Below are 7,110 nucleotides of genomic sequence, written 5' to 3' on the forward strand. Positions count from 1 at the left end.
TGAAAAATGAATGGGCCTCCTCTCATTTACCCCAAAGCCTAAATGGAGGTTTAAACCTCGGCTGAAAAGGGAGAGTACGACAGTTAGCAGCGTAGAAACAGATCGTGGAGTGAGATAAAGTAGAAAAGCACAAAAGCCTTGGCATGGCTTAACAGAAGAGACACGCTATCAAATCCATCATGTCAGCAACACTTCATGAATTAAAGACGGGAAACGACTAGGGGAAGTGGCAAAATAGCAAACACAAAAAATTCTGTGTCATGTTATGATAAAAAAGGAAACAGAAGTCTACGTGAAGCAGAACAAGACCAGAACAGTGGCGAGGAGGTGGGCGAGAAAACAGAGACTGAGAGAGGAGATGTAAAGAAACTGTGTCTTCTGATCGGTAGTGTCTTGGGAAGATGTCCAGGCAGCTCTGCTCTGCAACTTTTCACCTCTGTTCTGACACCACAGAGAGAGGGGAGGGAGAGAGGAGGTGGAGGGTAGCAAAAGGATGTTATTCAGTGAGGATCTGTCCAGCCTAGCAACTCAGCTAGCTCAAGGTAAGGGAGGGGACAAATGTGAAGATGGAGCGGGGAGGAAAGATAGAAAGAAAAGAGACTGCTTAAAAGAGGGAGACGCATAAAGGGAGAACCTGGGGAGAAATAACTAACACTCACAAACAAACTTGCAGACAGCTGCACCAAACTTAAGATGTGGATAATGTGATGGTATGAGTTGAGTTGCCAATCATGACAGCAAAGGCTGTGCATCCCTCCTCTAAGGATACACAAAATAATCATCTTCTGTCACCCACACTATATCTCCTGTAGCCTGCTGGCTAAGCCCAAACATAAATGTACACATGCTGTTGCTGCTTGGCAACCTGCCTGATGCAAGAGCAGCAGCACAGGAACATGGGCGAACATCTAGATAGACAGTAGCAACTGCCTACACTGTAAACACACCCAAACTGCTGCTGTATCAGAAAGTAGCCATGAGTGTGCAGACACAAACACGCCATAACAGACACATCATGGGATAGTAAAGTCAGTCAGTGAGGACTGGAGGTAATACTCTCAGCACTCTGCACAAACATTATGCAGCTTATACTGTATCTTAAGAAAGCAACACAGACAAATAAATCCAGTTAATCTGATCTAATCTGTCTGTGTGTTTCAGAGTGATGACTGGGCGCACATATCTGCATAAATACTTTAAGCAAAGCCCAATTTTGCAACCCGTGGCGACACAGCACATACTGACATAGTGACATTTCCCCACTTTTCCCACAACATGCACCCAGCAGTCGTTCTGCAAAAATATTAAGCCTTGCTGCAATGCCATCGCTCCCCTACCACAAAGAGCCCCTGCATGCTACATTACGACCTGCCCCATCACCTGTTATATCATACCTTATATGGCGCGGAGCCCTTTAGCCGAGCAGCTAACAACACAGCTTCCAGGGGTCTGAATCTTTCTCTCTCTTTCTCTGTTTCCCTGCTGCTGAGCACAACATCTGACGCTGCATATGTCTAATGGCGACTGCTCTCCCACCACCCGCCCAGCCTCTCTCGCTCACTTTTTTCTCTCTGAATCCCTCCTTCCTCCTCTATCACTCTCTTTCTTGCTCTTGTGCAGTGAACGGGGACGGGGAGGGGAGGAGCGTGCAGGTTTACATGTGTGGTGGCAGTGCGAGGGAGAGACGGCCGCTCTGCATCTTTCTACGTCGCTAGACAATCATCCTACAGCAACCTTGCTCTTGGTGGGCTCTGTCTGTGTGGGAATGAAGAGAGGAGATAACAGAGATGGGAAAATATCAGATTGTGACAAGGAAGAGAAATAAGATGATGGATGACACAGAGGGGGAGCACAAAACTCAGTATGCTTACTCAGCATAGCAACCACAAATCAGACCCCCTTAGTGAAACCATCTTGCCCCCCCCCTCGTCAGGAACAATAAGGAGCAAAAACAAACAAACTCCTTGCACTAAAATAGGCAGCAGCCAGGAGCTTGCTGTGAGGCTCTGGCTGCACAGAGGAAAACAAGCCGAGAGGAGAGAAAGCAGAGAGACAGCGACAGCGTGTACAGGCCCGGAGCAGATTCTGTTGTTGCCATAGAAACAGCCCGGTTGGAGCGAGCAGGGGGCATGGGGAGCGTGATGGTGATGGTGATGGGATGCTACTGGTGCTGATGCTGGATCAGGATACAAGAGGGGAGAGAGCTAAACTTAACAGTGCTGCGTACACTTATAAAATACATTCTCACAACTTTAGCTTGTGGCTACACTGAAGTTATCAAGAGATTTGTTCTCGGCTGGTTCGGTCTGACCCACTCTGCTCCAGGCTGAGACAGCAACTTTCTTTCTATATCCGTCCTGAGCTGGTTGAAAAACAACATCCTTCTGGCTGCCTTTCCAAAAGTCCACATGCAAACAAGTACACGTCATCCAAATATGTAGGCACACAAGGTTGTGGACCTTGAAGATGAAGCAATGCAGTTACACCTTGACGAGGCCGAAGGCAGAAGAACCAGATCAACCGGTTCATGTTGTAGGTTTTTTTTAATTTTTTTTTAAATCTTCTTGGGGAATTTGAATACCTGAATTACAGTGCCTCAAAAGCACTGGAATTTCCAGCTGTCATCATTTAAAGGATGAGACACCTGCATTTAAATACAGGGTTTACACATGTATCAACGCCAACCACAGACGTAGTATGATGCAAACATAACATGGCCGATCTCATGTCTAACCTGCTGCGCAATACAGGTGCAGTACTCTTTCTTGTTTACTTTTTTTAAGAATACAGTCACACAAATCATTGACAGACTTTACGGCTACTTTCTTTACAGCTGATAGTAAAAGCTTTTTTGTAATAGGTCACTAAAACAAAGTTGGGGAAGTGACTTTATCTCTATAAAACGGATAAACTGAGCACACCTATTCATAGGCCCCTCATACAAAACCATGACCTAAGCATGATGATGGCTCAATAACACCATATCAGACATCAGCGAAAGAGGCAAACACAAAGAGAGCAACTGGAGGGCAACCAACGCTGATGTAACACCATCCAGGTTATTCATTAACTCCCTGCATAACGTCACCTGCGGCCAGAGCCTCGAATAGACTGATAGAAAGCTGCGTTTCACACAATGAGAGACATGGGTTGTTTGTTTGGATCACAAACAATTACATCATCGGAGCATGTCAGGCCCTCTACTCTGAGACACAGGCTCTCTCATGAGCTAAAAGCTTTGCCTCTCTGTGTGTTTACACACCTTCTCTTTAGAGCACATGTGACCACAACAAGGGACTCTGCAGGTATTCGAGGCAGCACCGTCAACACAGGGCTGCTGGAGGATCACAGGGTCACCAGTTTATAGTGGAGACTTTGATAACAACAAATGGAGCTCACGTTTGGTTATGCTATCGCATGAATTAAACTTAAATACATTTCCTTGTTCCCTGAACATGATTTCTGCCTGAGTCATGTCAGATAGATTCATCAGAAATTACTGATCCTTGCAACTCCACCAAAGTCCATCTTTTGTTATGGTTTTAAAACTGGATTTAAAACTTGTATGGACAGTACTGACCACAGATTGACATTGTCAGCTAAAACACTTAGAAACTTTTTTTCAACTGTCTGTAAAGAGTGTTTGACATGCTGCTGACCAGAATGGGGATTTCTTTGCCTTTTAACTGTCTCATTAATTAACATTATTTTGACTAGATTGCTTCAGTTTTGTAAAATTCTCCACTGTTAGCCAAGTGTTTGTCATGTTTTGTCATTAACTAATAGTTTAAATCACAATTAAGTATCTGGATTCTTCACCTTTCACTCCAGGAGCAAAAATCTATTATGAAAGATTTTATTTTGAAAACATTTTCAGCCACATCTCCCAGTCACAGCTGATGTGCCTTTAAAACACTGCTGGATTAGTTATTAGTTAACTAGTCTGATAAGAATATTTTTCTAACCTCTTTCCAGACTGCTTATGTTGTATTAGCTTATTTCTGTGACAAATCTGAAGGCATTACTTTGAAATGAAGGAAAATAACCTTTAGTACAGAGCTGCAACAAAAGATATGTTTTATCCTCATTTAATCTTGGCTAATGGATTAATAGCTGGTCTATAAATTACAGGAAAGAGATGAAAATTTCCTCAAAACCAAGGTGCTAAACAGTATTAAAATAGTCTGTGTTGTCTGCATAACTGTCCAATACTAACAAATATTTAGTGTACTGTCACATAAGACAAATAAAAGCAGCAAATGCTCACACTTTGTAAGCTGGAAGTAGAGACTGTTTGGTTATTTTCTACAAAAACAGACAGTTAATCAATTTTCTGTCAATAGACTGATCAATTAGTTGTTTCAGTTCTACTTGAGTGTTTTCATTCCCTAACCAAAACTCCCCTCCTTATATCAGCTGGAGCTCAAACTTAGAACACATATTTATGAATGCCTGCTGCATGTGTCTGATGGTAATATATTCCAGCAGCTGGATGTAAATAATAAATGTGCTCCTCACAAACAGGGTTAGTAGAGTGACAGCTCTGGAGTGGAGTGTAATACAGAAGTGACATGCATGGGGGAAAAAAATAGTACAACACGAGTGGTGCTGTTACAGTGATCATGTAATTTGGGGGGGAATCAATTCCTGGTCGGAGCCCTGGTGGAGCAGAGGCATCATCATACTGTAAACAACATAACCAGGTATAAAGCCTTCTGGTGCCCTCTAATCGATACTCTCTCAGTAGGCTGCTGCAAATTGCGGGGTCATATAACAAGCAGGGACTACCCCGGAGTCCACCATAACAATAATCACGACATGGATACCGATGCAAATAATACCAAGAATACCTGGCATAAAATAGCCTGAGATATAAATAGAGTAGAAATAAAAATGTGGAAAACCCCTTCCTTACAAAAAGGCACATCCTCAGATATTGTGATAATAAAGAAATGGGACGCACAAAGACATAGATGGGACATTGTGGCCTGTTTGATAACGTTAATAACAATGATGGAGGGTGAGCGGTGGTAGCGCGCTATAATAAACCGACCTAGATTAGAAATAAGAATAGAGCACAATGCGGACAGCGGCCATAGCTTTTTACAAACGATGCATAATTAGAAACATGTAACGCGTTTATGGAAAGGCTCACTGCGCCTTGTTTGAGTGGGAAACCTGCCCTGTGTTGTTATGACGCGTGGATATGTCCGCATGCGAAAATGAACCATTGATCGGGCTGGCTGTGATAATTATAAACAGCAGCGCGCGAATTAAACAGAAAATATATACAGATGTGTTTATTACCTACCTTTAAATGCTCGCACAGGAAACAAAAAGACGTTTAGCAAAATAAAAGAGTGGATAAGTTCAGCCTGGACGGGTTTAATTCCCATAATAAGACGGGCGCGCACATTAACAGGGGGAGTGCGCGCTGACAGACTCGCCGCAGCAGAGGGGGGGCGCGAGCACGGAGCGGAACTCGAGCAACCGCTGCTAAGCTAGCTCCGTGGGTAGCAACGCACTTGATAACAACACAACTCCTCGCTGCTAATTATCACACATAAAGATACTCACCTCGGGCTCCACGCGGCTCCTGTGTGTTATTCAACTGGCCTCCATGTGTGAGGGGACAGCGGCGGTGTCTTCATGGGGCTGGCCGGGGTTTACCTGGCTGTGTGGCGGGGGACAGTGCGGCTGACAGAGGGTGACAGCGCCAGGAGCAAACGAGACATGAAAGCGCGGTGACAGGCGACAAACCGCTCCTTCAGCCGTTTAACTGACCTGGATACGCGGTCAGCGCGTGGAGGGACAGATTAGCTTGGCGAGGCTAGGTTAACAGCTAAAACGGGTTGTGTGTATGTGTGTGTAAGTGTGTGTATGTGTGTGTTGGGGAGGAGGAGGGGGTGGGTGTAGTTACTGAAGGTGCACTTTAGCACTTTCTTGAACTAAAGCGATGAGGTCATGGTTCAGTAGGGAGGGGAGGGGGGGGGGGGAGAAAAAAAGGAAAAAAATATGAGGTTGATGTCATCTCCAGCCAATCAGCGCAGGCAGCTCAGGGCTGGGTGACGTCAGTATCCTTATCCGCGGATTAAAGGGACAGTCCGGCTTTTTAAAGGAGACGCGCAATGGCTCCTGCAGTCACTGCCGTAGTAATAAACCAGTGTTGCAGTTAAATAATTAAATAAAAAAGACTAACACCACCAACAGCATCAGTTTAATATAGTGCTAATGATTAAATTCTTTCATAATAACCCCTTAACTAGAATGTTGCATTGACTTTTTTTGTTTGCTTTACTAAGCTTGCTATAAACAACATACAGTGGGTGACTTGTGTTACTATGTGTTGACCCTGTGGAAGCTATTTGCCTTAGTATTTAGTAAGAGTTGTTTACTAATGACAAGTAGTATTGTTTGATTTTTCTAAATGTTTGTTTTATTTAAATTAGAATTTCACATTTTTTATGCTAATTATTTGTGTAATTAAATCAAATTAATTACAAATAATAGAATAAATAAATCAATAATAATAGTATTCCTTCAGTAACAGACTGCAGCACCCACACTGCAAGACATACATCTTCCACAGGACTCTGTGGACCTCAGTCAGACTCTTTGACAAGGCAACATTGTTACACACACACACACACCACCACCACCAACAACAACATGACAGCTAATTTGCTCTATTTTCTTCCTCAAGTTATATGCATATGTATTTATTTATTTATGATTATACATATTCACATACACGTTCATACACACATCCTTTATATTTACACGGTGTAACATGCTTGTGCAATTTCCTACTGTGCAATATTTTCTAACTTACTGTGCACTAATATTTATAAGGTAGATTTCTATATCTTTACAGGAAATGTATGTATTTCAGTGATCCTGTGCACACACAGTGTGTGCACAAGTGTAAGTTGTATATAGTGCATGTAGATTTTATCATATTTTATTTTTATTTGATCTAAGTTGTAGTTTTGTGACATGTTTATACTTTTTAGCACTTAGTTTCCATGTTTTTTCTGTTGCTTCTGACTCTTGAGCAACATGTCAGTTTCCCTTGTGTGGGATTAATTAAGTCTTCTCTTGTTTTGCGTT

General features: G+C 42.9%; 1 protein-coding gene across 3 annotated transcripts in view; it reads right to left on the bottom strand.

The window, feature by feature from the left end:
- Nucleotides 1-5,891, bottom strand: part of dusp8a (dual specificity phosphatase 8a) — a 52,048-nt gene extending 46,157 nt beyond the window's left edge. Inside the window, exon 1 of one of the 3 annotated variants that reach the window (XM_049573964.1) lies at nucleotides 5,578-5,891. The gene's annotated coding sequence lies outside the window, so the exon portion shown is untranslated. Of the gene's footprint in view, nucleotides 1-1,394; nucleotides 1,475-5,311; nucleotides 5,440-5,577 lie in introns of those variants that run through there. The other 2 variants (XM_049573965.1, XM_049573966.1) reach the window with 2 other exon arrangements.
- Between the last annotated feature and the right edge of the window lie 1,219 nt (nucleotides 5,892-7,110).

The sequence above is a fragment of the Epinephelus fuscoguttatus genome, linkage group LG4 (genome assembly GCF_011397635.1).
Source record: "Epinephelus fuscoguttatus linkage group LG4, E.fuscoguttatus.final_Chr_v1".
Lineage (NCBI taxonomy): Eukaryota > Metazoa > Chordata > Actinopteri > Perciformes > Serranidae > Epinephelus > Epinephelus fuscoguttatus.